The sequence below is a fragment of the Colias philodice genome, chromosome 8 (genome assembly GCF_061535455.1).
Source record: "Colias philodice isolate Cphi_HAF_F1 chromosome 8, ilColPhil1 Martin Lab GWU primary, whole genome shotgun sequence".
NCBI classification, from domain to species: domain Eukaryota; kingdom Metazoa; phylum Arthropoda; class Insecta; order Lepidoptera; family Pieridae; genus Colias; species Colias philodice.
Genome location: NC_143093.1, coordinates 11205386 through 11223418, shown reverse-complemented (window position 1 = coordinate 11223418; position 18033 = coordinate 11205386). Strand labels below are relative to the sequence as shown.

The 18033-nt window shown below is 36.8% G+C and overlaps 1 protein-coding gene across 3 annotated transcripts in view; it reads right to left on the bottom strand.

Moving 5' to 3' along the window:
• The window catches only part of LOC149486823 (axin-like), a 74256-nt gene that overhangs the window by 38309 nt on the left and 17914 nt on the right, over positions 1-18033 (bottom strand). Inside the window, exon 1 of one of the 3 annotated variants that reach the window (XM_089698485.1) lies at positions 7234-7460. The exons of the other annotated variants lie outside the window; for them this stretch is intronic. The gene's annotated coding sequence lies outside the window, so the exon portion shown is untranslated. Of the gene's footprint in view, positions 1-7233; positions 7461-18033 lie in introns of those variants that run through there. 3 annotated transcript variants of the gene reach the window in all.

Genomic DNA, 18033 nt, shown 5'->3' with positions numbered 1-18033 from the left:
ATACGACATCTGGTCATTGATGAGAAAATTATAATCATATTACGGCGGCAATAAGGGGCAAAAAGTTGATAGATGGCAGCGATGCAGAATATCAAATGCACGCCACGGCTCCAGGTAACCATATATGGCATGTGATTGATGAATTGATAATGAAAGTGAAACGGGAGATCGAACTTTGATTGACAACATCTTTAGCGTTATATGTTTATTTCAAAGGCAATCTTGTACTGAAATAAAAACCAAAAAATCATGTGACAAAAACACTGACGTAATGGTATCTATGGGTCAAGAGCTATGGAATGTTAAGATAATGTTGAGTCAGTCACTCAAGATGGAGCTACTCGGGTGGTCTGGGAGCAACATTTTTCCTATCAATTATAAGTTGAATGGCCCTTGACTGTAATCCCGTCAATTGACTTAAGCTTGTATATAAAACGTCTTATCTTTCTAAACACAAATACAAAATGAAATATAAGTTATGCAAGACTAAACTAGCTTTGTACACATATATGTCCAGCTAACCATATTCTATATCGAATACCACCTAAGTAGCACCTAATGACGCGATAATCTACTTAATAACGCATTTCCGTGTGATTCAGCCGAAATCCTTAGAAATGACGAGAGCCAACATAATCTTTAAACACGAGCTAAACAGATCAAATAACGTCGACCAACATTGAGCCAGCGTAGTTCAATTAGACGAAGGAACCGGGCCCATGACGTCACAAAGGACGCCGTGGGAAGGGTTGCCATCCGAAAGGTACAGTACCAAATTTTGACTTGATAGTAATACTTATACACGATACATTAGCACATAGCACAATAGATTGCAAAATTTTAAAATTACCATGTTCTAATATGAGTCAAAATTAAACAAATATATGAATCACAACTCAAATGGACAGGCTACAAAATCAACGCCGTTTAACACCCACACGGGTATAAACATGATTGAACTTGGTTGGTCCTTTAGACACTTTATTCACCTTGTATGTCCTTACCTAACTACCATTAATTTTAGCACTGATTATCTTGAACATGTATTTGTACCAAGCTTTCCATCTCCCCTACCTTATCGTCAGACCAGTGCCATTTAGCTCAAAAATGCCAGCCAAAAAAACCGTGACAACCCTAACCGTAGGTAGAACCGTGGTGTTCCTGGAAACGACCGCCGAACTGTAGTGAACCGCGGGCACAATGCAACCTCAACCCAACAACCGATATAGGATGCTTGGCGTGTTTCTTTCTCGAGACCATTGCGCGTTGGTATATGAATTCTTTAAATGAACAGAAGCTGTTCGATTTTAAAATACGCGGTAAACGTACGTAAGCTTTATTGCAAACTTGATTAAAATTTTGAAAATGCAAAAAAATCAACTTTCAATAGTGGTGACTTACTTATTGCTTTTTAAAAGTTTTTGGTTTTGATGAAAAACTAGATAACGGACAGTACGAGAATGCTAATTCAAATAAATAATTGCTAATTAAAATATAATTGTGGCACTCCTTTTTTTTAATGAAAACGGAGTATACATACGATTTGAGAAATTCATTTTTTTTAAAGTCGTTTAATATTAATAGATAGAAGATTATCCTCAAAAATAACTGCAGCTCCAGATAAATGTACATATATTCCCTTGTCTATATCAGTAAAAATTTAGTTCACCGTATTCAAACGAGCGATAGGTTTGGTGTAGCGTTTGAAATGTTTACAGATAAACACAGGTAGGAGCGAATAAAAGGGATTCAAACGAAATATTTTCTTTGAACAGTTTGAAAGAATATTTATGTTTGATTAATTTTTCAATTAGGGATTTTTATTGGGATGAATGTATGTACTGGATACTTTGATTATTGTATTAAAAATAATAAGCAGGTAATTTTTTTTTATAAATTTGTCAGATTTTATAGATGCTTTTGCTGGTATAAATAGTACCTACTGTAATTGTTACAAAAATGTTACCATCTTGGTTAAATTTCATTTTGAACAAAGCGTAATTAAGCTACGAAATATGTACATATATAGTTCACTATAATTACCACAAAGGCGGCTATTAGCTAACAAATTAATTCATTAATGTATAATTTTTGCAAAAATCGCTTTTTATTTAGTTACCTAACCAAATTTGCGAATTCATCATAAGACAAAAGAAAAATAATTAATTTTACCCAAATAGCCACAATTGCCGTTTGTTATAATTGCGAATTTGAAACTTGTTTTTAAGGCTTCAGAACTTCGGGAAACCTGAAGAGATCTTTTCGTAATTACATTTACAACCTTAATTATATTTACAAATAAAAATATTAAAATTGAGAAATCAATTCTGTCCGTATAGAAGGCAATACAAGCGCTACATTCAACCACGCTCCTTATGACGCAAGGAGCGCTGCTGGAATATGTTCATTAAGTTTCACATAGAATGTAACGTCAAAGCAAAGTCCATCAATGTTGGGATCTAATTAAAGACATCGACATCGTGGGACACGGCCGCACGATTAAAGTTTCCACACAGCTAAGCCGTGTAAGTGTATATCAACCTCGCGGGAGTCGCAACTTGATAGGGCATTCCGTATTAATTAACTAAATAAGTCTGGCAAAGGCTTCGGAGCGAGCTTCTGAAACAGACGACGCTGGCGACTTGCAAGTCGTCAGTCGCGTGTCAATAAGACAGCAGAGACACGGCGGATTTAAGTATGGGTCGGGCCGGGGGGACGGGCGCACCACCCCGGTGTGTGGTTTCCTTTTGATGTCATCTTCGCGCAAACTTTGCTCCGGATCGGCTTTGAGATAGAGAGACGGAGAGTGACTAATTTGGCCCAGCATTTGATCTCGGGCGCGCCGCTGTCGGCGTCTCGCTCGCACCCGCCTCTCGGCCCGCCGCCGCCGGGAAGCTCTTTGCAAAATTTCGCTTTGATCGCAAAGTTAAATTATATAGGAATCGAGCATTAAATGGATACACATGCGAGCTCGTGCGAACGGGCCTCCTCCGCTCGGACCGAACGGGTGATATTGTCAAAAATAAGGCTCGGGGGAGCGTTTCGCGATAAACTTGACTTACATAAATAATGAGCGAGGAGTCACTTTTAAAGTTATATATTTGTGAGAGCGGCGCTCGTATTTAACTCCGCCTAATTTGCCGCGAGTACGCAGTACCTTTGAGAGCTTCGTTTTTACTAGTTTACGAAACAGATATTTGCGCCCGCCGTTCCCTTTGATACAGCACTTTGTGGAGCGTTTTACACGAGTTTCTTTTGAGGCCATTCAGACGGTGGATAACGAAAGGCTGTCTTTGATAAACACGTGCGAGGACTCTTCAGTACTTATTAGGGGTGCTCTCTTTGAAAGTGCTTCTTGTAAAATCTATTTGAAACGTTCAAACTCAAAGCGGCTCCGATGAAAGCTGCGCTAATTAAACTGTCACTAATATAATTATGGGAAAAAATCGAAGCCGTCTCTCGCTCTTAAAACATAGTATTAAAGTAGTGAAGCTTAATAACTTATGTAGAAGGAACAAATAAAACGTTCAAAAGGAATAGAATAATGAGTCTTTCTTTGAAAATTAATATGCGAAACGTTAACAAGAGAAGCTATTAGTAGGTTATTAATGTTAGGTCACACACTCTCGAGACTCAAAGTCAAAGACGACTCCGCAAAGTGGCGCCTTTGTGCGCGCCGCCGCGGGAACCTCTGCACGTCTCAGCTAGCGACAACTCGTCCGACACCACCAACACAAAGAGCACGCAACAGCACTCATTGCCCGACCCGACTACACAAAAATCATCTAATATTGCGTTAATGCTCACATCAAATACACATCGACACGGGGACCGACTTAGATTCCATTTAGTAAATTAATTACATATATTAGATTCACAGTACAACGACTTTCTGTTTATATAACCGTCGAGCTTTGATGTCGTATCTACAATTAATGTCAGTATACGATATTGCGTATTAGTGAGGTCGGCTCTATCGATGTACATCAAAGGCCCAAGGTACACTTTGATGTTTAATTCTAAAAAGACTGACTGATGTCTTTGTCGTCAAAATTCGTGGTACGGGTTGAGTTTTAAATGTGAAAACTTTGTGCTGGCTGAAACTTTGTAACGTATCAATATTAAGACCGAGAGCAGATTTTAATACTTTCTTTCGACGCTTTGTACGTAGCGTTATAAAATATTAATATTATGGAGAATATTAATGTTGAAGAGCGTGGTATTTTACTTAGTTACGTCTTATGTTTTAACAATTCGTTTTTGTGAGTTTTTAACGATTGTCCATAACTTCAAGTACTTTAAGATGAAATAGTACTTGTATAACAATAAATTTAACAATCATTAAATAGTTAAAATTGATTAAAATATGTACCATAGCGTCTCCTATTATATTTAAGAACCACAAACATCGAAAGCTTATAATAACTAGAAGCACACCTACGATTTGCACCAAACCGCTATTAAATAAAATAAATAAATAAACACAAATGCCAATGAGTTAATTTTTGAAATATTTAACAGCACTGCGAACAAAGGAGCATGCATAGGACCAGACGGCTGGAACACTAACGAGAGCACTCGCATTATAAAGTGGCTCATTGCGAAATACACATTAGCTCATAGCTGCCGTGTTTCTGCTTACGTGTAAAACATATCTATAAGCTTATTTTTAAACAAACTTTGCAACGCTTTGAATGTTATTTTCAATTTCGTGTTCGCGCAACTGTTCCGCCGGAGAGCTTAGTCGTAGACGAATTTATTTTACCTATTAATGTGTTAGGTAACTTTTTTAATATTACATTAAGTATTTTAATTTGATAATGGTAATTATTAATTAAAAAGCAATTATTCCCATGTTTTTAAGAATCAAATTCCGTATTAAGTGAGACTTAAAACTCCCTAATTCGTACAAAGCAAGGCAGATCACACAAATTACCCCAATATCCAAATTGCAATTACTCCGGTAGCGTCTTACGAGAAAAAGATAATATTAAAAAGACAGCTTACGAACACTAAATTTAATTACAAAACGAACGAACATAACAAATTGAGGAGGATAATCGCGACAAAGTAAAAGAGAAAACACAGTGGAAAAGGGAACGGCGCATCGGTATAAACGAAATTTAAATTAACTACAAAGGGAAAGGAGATGAAAAAAATCCTTTCATTGAAAGCTCTCATCGCGGAGTCAGAGGGCCGGCACATCAAAGACACCTCCGCACCTTATCTGCGACTTTGGAAATTAGCGACTCGGCCTCAAAGCCCAAAGGCGCCTGCGCACCCTTTTAGCATTACGCTTTCAGGGGTTTTTTAATGCGACGGACAGTAATGCGATAATGTAGCTAATGACATATTTTATTCAAGCTTTAAAGCGAGCGCTGCAGAGGTACGCTAATGTGTCGGGATTATGCCGAGTGCTGTGCGAATGATTTTTCAACTTTACAGCGGCTTAATGAAATGTAGGTTTGCGTTGAGATGCCCATTTGAATGCTCCGTGTCGGATACGTTTCTACGAATTTAACTTTGTGAAATTTTTACTTCTTGCTACATTATTAATTAAAAAAGTATGTGCTGGACTACGCTCTTGGATAGGCGACTATTTTCATAATTTAAGACTTAATCATTTAAAAGGAGGACGAAAGTGGTAGATAATATTAGTTTTGAGTTTTTAATAAATTCTTATGTAGGATAAACAATTATATTTAAGAATGTATAACGTCTTAATTTGGAACTTTTAACTTTCATAATTTAATTATTTAAAGATATAACAATAATTTCACTTTGTTGTGAAGTAGTTTAGTTGATTTTTTGTTAATATCTTTTAAGCTAAGAAATCAGAATAAAACATGAGTTACTGAATATTTATAAGACTGATGACAAACAGACGTGAGACAGAAAGGATAAGATTGAACTAAACATTTTTTAGTAATTAACTAATTTGTTAAATCACTGAACTTTGCAGAACTCTGCAGAACTTATTAATTTTAAGTTCACGGCTTTACACGGGTGTGCTTGGGAATGTGGTAATTATAATCTACCTTAAGCATTAGTGCTAAATTAAATCCAGATCCGTTTAGCCGTTCCGGAATGATTGAATAAGGTCCCGTCCATCGTAATTTTAAAAAAAGTAGTAGGTATGTTAAGTATCTTTATTTGCGGAATGTAGAACTTACAATATAAACTTTACATTATTTGACTTAAATGATATTCGAAAGGCCTTGCAATTTTGAATATAAAAGTTTATGAATATTGATTGTCAATTTAATTATTTCATCATGTGTATGCCCATCATTACACCGGAAAATGCCCGATAACAAATTAACGTTTGGCCACCCTGTTAAACGGAAAGCTCCTTACGCTTTTATTTATGTTTGTATATGTTATACCTTGGGTTTATTTAAGCCGCTTTCCTTGATGCACTAGTTTCAAGTAAACTGTAATGAATACGGCTAATTTGGAAGGCTCTATAATTACGAAAGGAGTTTTTACTTGCCACACGTTTTTGTGTGTTTAGCTTCTGGATATTTATGTCATATTATACCAGTTAAACAGTTGAATTTCAAAAAGATAATCGTAAATTTCAAACTTACAAATTTAATTGTACGATTTTTTTTATTAATGTGATAATGACACGTGTTAGATAATAAGCGCTTTGACAAACTTAAAAACAAAAAAGGGACATTTAAAACAAATCCAAATAAAATGAAAAGTAAATGCTTGAAACGAATCAATCGAGTTTTATTTAAAACATGATAAGCTTTGATATCGGACACCATCAGGGCTAATTCGCTCGTCAACTTCAACTAAACAAAGCACTCGAGAGACGCGTTGAAGTCTTTTCTTTGAAAGCAAATCAAATACGAACAAAGACTGAATGTTCTTCGCTTATTTACTACCCTATTAAACTACACACTTCATATAAAAGCAGCACAAAATACACATTAGCCAATCAAAGCCTAAGAGCCATTTAATATTAACAAAAACTAAAACAACACAGACAAGGGGCAAGAGCCATTAAAGTGTGAAACAATATATTCAAAACAAGCAAACAAACATACAACAATAGGCGACAAGTTACCAGCGAAAACATAAAGGGGCGACTCTAATAAACATTTGACACGAGGGCCCTACAGGCCTTAAACAATGCCTCATACCGTCGATACCCTCGCAGTTAACTCGGCAAAAACTCTTCAAAAGTTTAAACCGAAATTTTAAAGTTCAGTTTTTTAATACCTGCCGGCGATAACTCCGAACGCGTACAATCCAAGATAATCAATTATAAATACACATAAAACACACAAACACTTGTTACACAACAATAATTGAACCGGGAACGATCGATTTACCCTATGATTTTAAGCACGGAAAAGTTTACGATACTCGCGCGAAGTTTACGTTTCGTAAAATTCTTGGAATCGTACGACAACGACGTCAACCTCTAAGCAGAGCTGAGGACTAACTGGCGAGATTTGCCTAGAAGCATGCGCGCGACGCACGTGGCCTTAAAAAGGGGCGGGGCATAACGCTTTCAATGTGCCCCATTGGTCGAACACTCTCTTTGATCGTCCGTCAACTAACTACGTCGGCCTGTGCCTTAATCTCAGCAGTATCGTCCTTTCAAAACAGGTAATTTTATTACAAAAACGTGGATATTTTTATGGTAACCCGAGTTACGACCGGTAAAGGTTCGGCTCAGGTACTTTCACATTCAAGTGACAGATGCACTATGGTGCGGCCCATACTCGACTTGCGTTTCCCTGAATATAGGTCCAGCACTATACCTTGTTGTTATTTAAATAAAAGTGGGTAAAGATTCAATCAAGCAGCACTACAACAGAAGATAGAACAGTCTTTACCAAGCAAAAACATATCAGATCGACAGAATTCCACTACTAATATGCATACTCCAGCGATGGCAACGAGATCTCGTGCAAAACGAAGTCCATCCCGTCACAGAGCATTATCAAGCACCGTTTCACCGGCCGCAAGTCGAGTATGTCCGTTTCGCGGTCACAGTCAAAGGATAAAGCTTGAATATTTTTTAGTCGCGTCAAACAGTTGCACGACTCTTTGATACATCAAAGACACTTTGTGAAGGTGAAGCGTGCTCGCGATGAGCGCAGTTTATATTATGAGTCTATTGCGAATGGAGAGAGATCATTTCCTTTTAAAATATGATACAAACTATGTCTTATAGAATATGTCCTATTGTGGAATTGGTTCTGCTTAAGAGAAGTGATTTGTTTGAAATTGAAAGGTCCCGTATTCTCTTGTGGGCAGATGTATTTTACATTCCTTTGACTGATCTATTTTCACTTCCAGAACGTGACCAGCCTTCTGTGCCCTGCCAGACCATTTCTCTTTATTAATGCGCCCCATAAGAACATTAATTATGAGCCTCGCGATAGACTACATCCATATGCAGTTTTTTTATGGCTGCAAGCAGAGCAAACCTTCCTATTACGTATTGATATGATAAATTAGAAAAAGACATCTTCATTATTTATCATTAATACTCGATCAGTCAGATAATATTAATTATTAAGTTTCAAAAAAGCATCCCCACATATATATTTTTGTACCTTTCTTTATTTTTTCCTATGCATAAGTAGGTACTTACAAGTCCCCTGACATTCAACGACAATAAACGCTTGTAACATCAGGAATATCGAAACAGTTTTGTCTTATTTAGCTTGTATATCTTTTTCAAACAAGATTTTTTCATTTTCATTTGCTTTTGATATATTCTAAACGATGTTATTAATACTTTAATAATTTGATTATTACTAGTTTCCTCGTAGATCAGTTTGAGTCCAAATGAACTCAGACAACTATTACCAGACTTGTAGGCTGTAGCTTATCTACATAATATCTAATGCCTTAGTATACCTAATTGATCTGATTGGTATTTGATTCCAATACGTCAATATTACGTACAATTTTTCATTTCTTTTATTTTAACAACACTAATCTATTTTAGCAGTGTGCTTTGTGTTAAATACATGTTCGTTGTTATACCTATAACCTAATTGATGAGGTATGATTTACATGGGTATAAAATAGCTACATTAAATTTAAATATACCTGAAAATTCCTTATCATTCCAGAGACCCAAATATTAATAAATAAGACCTGTCTACACTACAAACGCGACTTACATAATTAGTTACTTACTCCTGCACCAATGTAATGCACACATACACTCGGCTCTATCACACTCACACACACTTGTAAAGTGCACACTCGTCGCACATTCCACATTCATTAAGCCGTATCTTACGAAGCTTCATAACGTACAAGCTATCGCATGCGGAAACACAAATACGAAACGTAGTATATTCGGAACGAAACAAGTTTTCCAATAAAGTATCGGTTGCATGCGGTATGAAATGATCACCCGCCGGCGGCGAGCGCTGCAGCCTCGTAAATCCGTAACCAACTCCTGCTACTGTAACCACTCCGCGAACGGCAAAGCGTACATTAAAGCCTCTGTAATACCATAAGTGTTGCAAAGCAAATGTTGCTTTACTATCAACTAACTTAGGTATATTAGTGTCTGATTACAGCTATAATTTTTTAAGTTTAAGTTTTTTTTCAGGCAAAGATCGACCTTCACAGTTCACACACAATAATCTGAAACGTAATATGACCCATTTTTTTATAAACAAAGGTTCATTTGATTTATAATATACAATAATGGGATAAACAAAAAGCCTATAAATAGACAATACATGTTGCTATTAACCTATCCCTGAATGTATTCAATTAAAGAAACGCCACATACAAAAGAGAAACGTGTGACAATCTTAAGATTCGCGAGCTATCGTCCGCCGGCGCCAAACCGTCTCGTCCTGCATTATTACTGTGTGTCTCACACACGCACACACGCGCGGCCGTGGCGACACACCCACACACGCGCCGTGTCAAAGGGTGAGCGCGCCGCCTCACAAAGCGTAAGTGCAACCACTAAAAGCCAATCCTAAGTTTTATTGATACACATTGTATTGCGACAAAGTCTCCGTCGGCGGCGGCCCGCCCCACCCCACGCGCCGCACAAAGACAATATCGCGACGTCAAAGGAGCGGCGCCCCGCGCTCGCCTTCCCCCCGCCTCGAGGAAATGAAAAATTAAATTGTCAACACATTTAATATCTGCGAAAACGTGTACGCCGTTCCCTTTGAACGCGCCTCCTTTGCGGCGACGCGGCCACGGCTTTGCGTATTAAAATTTCAGTCGTAAAATTGAAATTCTGTTTAAGTTTAATTAGACGTCGCGGCGGTTCGAAGTTGCATTAGATCGGCGCTAATGAGAGCCGCGGTGAGCACACGTCACAGGTGCGGGGCGCGGTGGGCAGGGGTGGCCGCCCGGCGTTTGATCGGCGCCGCCGCTTTGACAATTATTAAAATTTGCCTCGTACCTCTCGGGTCTCATCTTTTTCCGTCGCCTCGATTACGCGACGGGTTTGTCTCATTAGGGCTTTTGTATGGTATCGCGAGCTCCCCTTTGACGCGACTCCTCGCCCGCGCGGGGCCGGTCCACCTGCAGTCATATTGTTCCCTCGACCTCGAATTTGCACGCTTCACTTTGAGATGTCTCTTTGAGATTAGCGAGCGCGCTCTGCTCCCTGCCCTCTGACCACCGAGACGTTAACGGCCAGCGCGTGCTCGGCCGCGGAACGACAATTCCTTATTTATCCAATTCGGGCGGTTATGTAAATACATTGTTGATATTACTTTGACGGGGTGTCCATTCAGGCAGGCAGTCACGCAGTTTGCAGTCGCGTTGTTTGCGCACAGCGATGGGCGATGCGAGATAAACACTCCACACCGTTTTATTACTCCGCTTCCCTTTGACGCACTATTATTATCGAGCACACGAGCCAAATTAAAACTTTGCACGGCGATTTGTCAAAGATCGCGTTTATTGCTGCCTCACGTGGTACGAAAAGGGTGAAAATTTATTAGTTCCGGCAATTACTTTATAAATAGCATACCTTTTATCAAATATCTACATATATGAAAAACATGTAGGAATACCAAACCAAAAAATTTACACTTCATCACGTTGATAAAGTAAATGTTATTACAACAAATAATAAAACTAGTAATAAATAAAACAAACGATAGAACCCAAATTTCAGATGATCTTTCACTAAAATATAGAAAAGCTATTTTACCAAAATATTCACGGAATTCCAGCAGTGCGCTACTTATTTCATGTAAATGATGCACCTCTATAAACAATGGCCGACAATAACTAAATCCAAGTACGTGGCAAGCTATCGGCAGCGCTTCAAAGCGTTTGTTATGCAACAAATGTAAGTGCCATTAGTTGCTAAGCAAAGTGTTTGTGCTCAAAGGGGCCATAGCGATTCTAGTCGAGTTATCACAGGCTCCGTGTAATAAGAACAGTCTTCGTTTTTAAATAAAGCTTAGAACCTCTGTGGGGAAACGGAGCTTAAATAAACGTATGCACGTATTTGTAGTCTGCGTTCGTTGAAAAGCAATAGCAGTTCTCATTTATTTGAAAATATTATGCGGGTATATTGGATTTTGTAGAAAAAATTACGAGAGCTAGTCAGTTTTCAGTTTTATGTGGGGACCTATTGCACGCCTCATAAGCGAAGCGTTGAGGTGGGTACTACTGTCACTTCGCGCAAAACATCTGATTTTTCAAACTTAAAATGTCTTTATGTATCATACATTGCACTTGTAAGATAATACATACACACACATATTAAGAAAAAACACTATTTTTAACATTCATGATATTTTTGATGTCATTTTTGTTATTTAAACTAGTTAAAAAACAGTTTAAAAAAGTTCTGTCTTGGACGTCCGTGTGTCTGTATGTGCGGAGGATTTTCTTGTTAACACGATAGCGACCGAAATACTTACTAATCGAGTCTTTTTTTTTCTCTTACGCTTGAGTATGCTCAGGAATAGAACCCTTTCATTTTTCAGGGTCTGATTCGATGTGGTTTAATTGTTATTAAATAAACAAAAATAATAATTAATAAATAATTATTAAAAAAAATTATGAGGCGTGCACTTTTGGATTTTCCAAACTATTTAAAATTTAATACTGAAGTCTTATGACTTTTTTTTTCAATAAAAATAAGGATACCTTAATTACAGTCTGACAAACTTGATGTAGAAGATATTGAAAATAATTTGGAAAATCCAAAAGTGCACGCCTCATAATTTTTTTTAATAAATATTTTTAATTATTATTTTTGTTTATTTAAGTAATAACAATTAAACCACATCGAATCAGACCCTGAAAAATGAAAGGGTTCTATTCCTGAGCATACTCAAGCGTAAGAGAAAAAAAAAGACTCGATTAGTAAAGTATTTCGGTCGCTATCGTGTTAACAAGAAAAAGGATCCGCACATACAGACACACGGACGTCCAAGACAGAACTTTTTTAAACTGTTTTTTAACTAGTTTAAATAACAAAAATGACATCAAAAATATCATGAACGTTAAAAATAGTGTTTTTTCTTAATATGTGTGTGTATGTATTATCTTACAAGTGCAATGTATGATACATAAAGACATTTTAAGTTTGAAAAATCAGATGTTTTGCGCGAAGCGACAGTAGTACCCACCTCAACGCTTCGCTTATGAGGCGTGCAATTATAAAAAGCTTTTAGAGAAATGCTCACCTTCGACATTTATTTTTCTGTTAAGAAAATAAAATTCATTTTAGACCCACTTAACTCACTTTCATAGTAAAACATCTTTTATAAGAATTGTTGACTTCAACAACCATTTACATATTTGCATTATTAGTTTCAAACTGTTCACTTAAGTAAAGATCATCGTAATTTAAAGACATTTATTTGATCAAAAACTACCCAAACTCGATCAGATATTTCTCTTGCAAATTTTCCCTGAATTGAGTTAGATACAGACTAAACAACACGAGGCCACTGCCGGCTACATTGCGTGTTCTGAGAAATTCTTTCAATTCCATGATCTGCCACCAATTAAGGTAACAGAAGGTTCTGGAACAGATTGTCCCGCGTCTGAATTGGGCTCGATAAGGACTCAGATTGAAATAGTAATTTGGGCGGGAACGCGCACTCGACGCTAAGTAAATTCTCTGAGCGATCGCACCGATCGCGATGGGCCAAGGCCCAAGTCGGATGTGGATGCAACTGAAAAATTGGTTACGATCTACTACAAGTAACAAACTGTTATGAAACTTGCTTGATTTTTACTAATGGAGTGATTTATAACATTTTTCACTCATAAACTCCGTATGCTTTGCCATTTAAATATGTAGTTGGAACTTAGAAGAAAACTTTTACCGTTTTACAAAGAAATTTTCGTACAGTATTAATTATAATTATGATACTTTTTTGATTTGACTCTTACGCACTCGTCCCTTACATACAATTTTACGAATCAGATCAAATAATTACCTCCAACAGGAACAAAGCCAGAAAGATGGAAATAATTAATTTTTGTTATATCAAAATTCATTATGCTTTTAGCAAAGATGCGATTAGAGCGTCTAAAACTTCAGCACGGCGTTATCCCCACCGGGCGTGTTCACATTTTTCCATTCCAACGTCGGCAGGCAGATGTTACCGCGGAGTGAATAGCGAATGCGATAAATTCGGTTTGGCGCAGGCTCGCTCCGATACCTCCGCAATCTACATAATGCATCCACGGAATAATACCACCGGCCGTATTCTTCACATTACGACATTTTAAAGTTAAATTGCTGGAAACATTCAATCTCCCGGCAATTTCTGCGGAATCAAATGCGATTTAGATATAAATATTTAATATCATCGTTGTGATTTCAATTTGACGGTATATTGCTTCAATTTTCATAGTTATTTCCAAAACTAACATAATTAGAAAACCAAGTTCGGTTGTTGTTTTATTCTATGAAATTTACTTGACACGTAATACCTAAATAGACTTTGCTATTTGTTTTGTCTGTCTTTAAAACTAGACATGGTGTTGTACTACTCCTCCACAAACAAATTTCGTTTGGCAAAATTTAATTATCTTTAAATTTTGCAAATAGTTCACGTGGAACTAGAGAGTCAAGATAAAGCGCAAATAAATAAGCAAGCACAAAAAGGTTTGAATCAATCTCAATTAAAACAAAAATTGGCCCACAAAATACGAGAACCATAAGATTTGGGAGCTAATACAATCATCGCAAAGGAAATCGAAGCGTGTCTTCAAAGGTAACACAATATGCAGGTAATTTGTAGACGCTGTGAGTGATCATATAAGAGCAACTCGACACCTCAGTACCTCACCTCACTTCATAGAAGCAAGTCAAAAGACTCACTTAACCTTAGCGAAACTCAATAACTTTCGCTTTAAATAATAAATTCTCCTTTGAGGCGGATAGAACAACAGCGCCAGGGTTGTGACTTGTGACCGAGCTGTTAATAAACTTGAGAGACCATAATTAACGATTTTATGTGCACCCTGTTTACTATGAAACATTATATTATGCTGATATCGGTCAAGTATACAAATACTGGAGCTCGGAAAATATAATTTTTTCGAAAAAGTATAAAATATTTTCATAAGTGTGATATTGTGACCTTAATTATTCGGTCTGTAGCCTGTAGGTAATCTACACGTGTAGCAAGTTTCAATTCGCACGTCATTTTATATTGTAATATAGATGAGAAAGAAACCAATGTAGTAGGTAAACGTAATGTCCGATGTTTACAAAAAGTACCCCTTGTATACAATTACCCGCAATGATTTGTAGGCACGTGCTGATGGCACAGCGTATCATGTACCACACAGACCCTGGCTGTAGACCAATTTTCGATTTTAATTCCATTCAATGACAACCCTACACCCCGCGAAAATTGGTGATATCGGAGATCTAACGGAATCTCAACACAAAGAACTGATTGTGGAACATAGACAAAAGACTCATCGCTTTTATTAATTTTCTTTTACTCGATACCCGTTTCAAGTTACTGCAGCTCGGAGACGAATATAGAACAAACATTTCTAGGTCTAAATTATAATTAAATTCTTGGTAAAAGTCATTACTGGCACAAATAAAGCCATACGAATATTCAGTTATTTTGTCTTTATAATAACTCTGTTCGATTCTGTATACAATCCAATACATTAATGGAATTGTTAATAAAATTACTAATATCAATAGTGCAAGAAAGCTCGATATAAAAACCACGTTGATCCAGATGTAACACAAAGTCTAATAGACGTTATTCTCGTAATTATATCTCCTGTCTTAATTTTCCAGGAATCTTACTAGATGGGATGTTAGTCAATTGGCGAACAATACTACAAAACGATTGGACTTTGGAGTTGGACAGAAACAGAACAGGTATGGAAGTGAATTTGAAGCATTCTGTGGAGTTTTAGTATAGCAATTGGAACAGTTTCAGAACTTTTCACAAATATTGTAAGAAATACTAAAATTATAAATCTTATAATTTATCTTCTACAGTGTTCATAATTCTGTAGTTTTTGTTTGTAATTTTAGGCTTCTTTATCAATTTATTTATTTATGTTAGTGTTCATTATATCTAGTGGACAGTGGTTATTTTAAAGTGTCCGGTTGCAATTATTCAGAGAAATTTTCTAGTGAATATTGCCTTGAATTGACACCAACCTATAGAGCAAATGAAGCAGTCGGGTCTCAATAAACTGACAATATAGATCAACAGCTAAACGCAGATGATGCAGTGCGTCGAACGCCGCTTGTTTATGGTTCTTGTTCACAATGGTCCGCGGTGGGCGAGCAGAGGCAATTACGATAGTGTATAGAGCCTAAATGTCTATGATCGGTCGTCGTGGTAGATGTTTATTCGTAATCACCGGGATGGCAAACATCGACAATCATTTGTTGGGCAAACGCTGCCCATTGTGAAAAGGGTCCATTATAATTGCTCTAATTGTTGTCACTCGGCGCTCGACCGAATTAACGTTATTGAATCTCCGGTGCCGAATAAGCTTGCGTTACTTAAATTGAAAAATATTTTTGAAGTGAAAACTTCTTTAGCGGCGTTGGGTATAAAATCTTAAACTCGCGTCAGGACACGTGACCTGATCGAAAAAGCGTAAGACGGATGGATATCAAACATGCTCAACGTTAATAATCAAGTTTTCAATTCTGCCGGCACTCCCGGAGTGCAACCCGTCTTTTTTTTATAAATTAAACGTTTTCTTCTTTTCGCGTTTAGCCAATCTTGAAATGAACTTTTATTTGGGTGCTCCCTGGGATGCAAATGCTCTAATATAGAATTTAATACAAGTATTCAAATGTTTCAATAGTTTTCATTATTTCTACACTAATTATTTTATACATCTAACCATTTATGTATCGGGTACGACCGTGAAGTAATCACGTCAATATCTTCGAAGTGAAACAAATAAAAATGACTCAATGAATAAATTATAAAAAGGACGATCTCATTCAAGTAGAAACCTTCAGATCCTGCGTCAAACTATCGCCCCAGTACCAGGACAAAGCGAAGCCACTCAGGTAACAATATCAAGAGGGGGATAGTTCGTGACGCAGTTCGCCGTTCGCTTCGGTTTGTTTATAATTGCTTTAATAATCGCCGTCACTCGTCGCTCAGCTGAATTAACTTAATTGCATTGTCAACGGACCACGAACTCACGGTGCCTCGCTAATGCACTCAACCGCTAACTTCTATCGTGCCCCGATAAGTGTTTTGGGTGGATGAAAAGTCTCATAATGCGATGGGAATATCCACTAATCAACAAAATGATAGCAAACAATTTTATTCATTGGGATTCAAAAGTAGATTTTTTTTAGTAAATTATAGTATCTAGATTAAATGATAATTCGATACGGTTAGTAAAGAGCAAATACTAGTTTCTTATAGTTATATGTTATTATTGAAATGATTTCGAAGTGTTAACAAAACGGTTTAAAACAAGGTAAAATTAAATGTACCTCTAATTTATAAGCAAATGTTTCAATTATTCCTGTATACGTATAAATAAGTTTCCAGGTAAAAACATCAGAAACGGTATTTTAATACATTTTAACTTTGGCAAATCTGCCAGGATTACCAATTACTGCGCCAAACGGTTCCACAGATCGTTATCACTTTGTGATAACAAGTATCAAGCGACAAGACGACCCACTGCGAATAAATCAGTAGATATAATACTTTTAGAAATTACGTGGGGGCTAGGTTAAATATGAGTTTGAATGTAATAAGAATGTACTGCGATTCTACACTGCCTAATTGATGTAGACAGTTGATAATAAATTACAGCAAGTCAACGACTTAGCAAAGTGCGGGTAGTTGGGTCAAACGTCGTATAAACAACGTATGTGCCCCTAGCCACGATTCAAAGGAAAGCGGGATATTACAGTATTCGACAGCTGCAGCTAAGCATGCTCTGACAGAAAATAGTGACAACTATTCATTTATCCACAAAAATCACAGAAAAAAATATTAAATCAAAAGTTACGCCTAACAATACATTCAACAATATATTGTTAAGTTTAAAGTTGTAACTGTTATAAGACACTCAAATACTTAAACATAAACCAAACGGACTCTTCGAAGAACATTCATTTTCATCGAATATAGAATGAAGGGTAAAGACTATATCAGAAACCTGGTCAAGTATCATAAGAGCTCTAGTCTAGTCAAGATCATCTTCGACACCAATAGACGCATAAAGATTGTTATCTCAAAGTCGGAATCTTGTTGAGACTAACGCCAAGATGTCTAGATTGTAACTATTCTGGGAAGGGCTACTCTATTTTATTAAACAGAAGCTTCAGCCCGTATCTTTACTAGTGTAGTATATGGGTAAAAAATATAGTATTTAATCCGATTAATGTTTTCACATATATATACTTTTCTAATTTTGAAATGGCATAAATATGTTATAATATGCAGGATTACCTGTCCTCACCACAGGTCTTTAAAAATGCGAAAGTATTAAATCCCTTAAAGACTCACACACTAACTGACTGAACTCATTAAATTATTTATTATAAAAGTTACAAGATCGAATGCA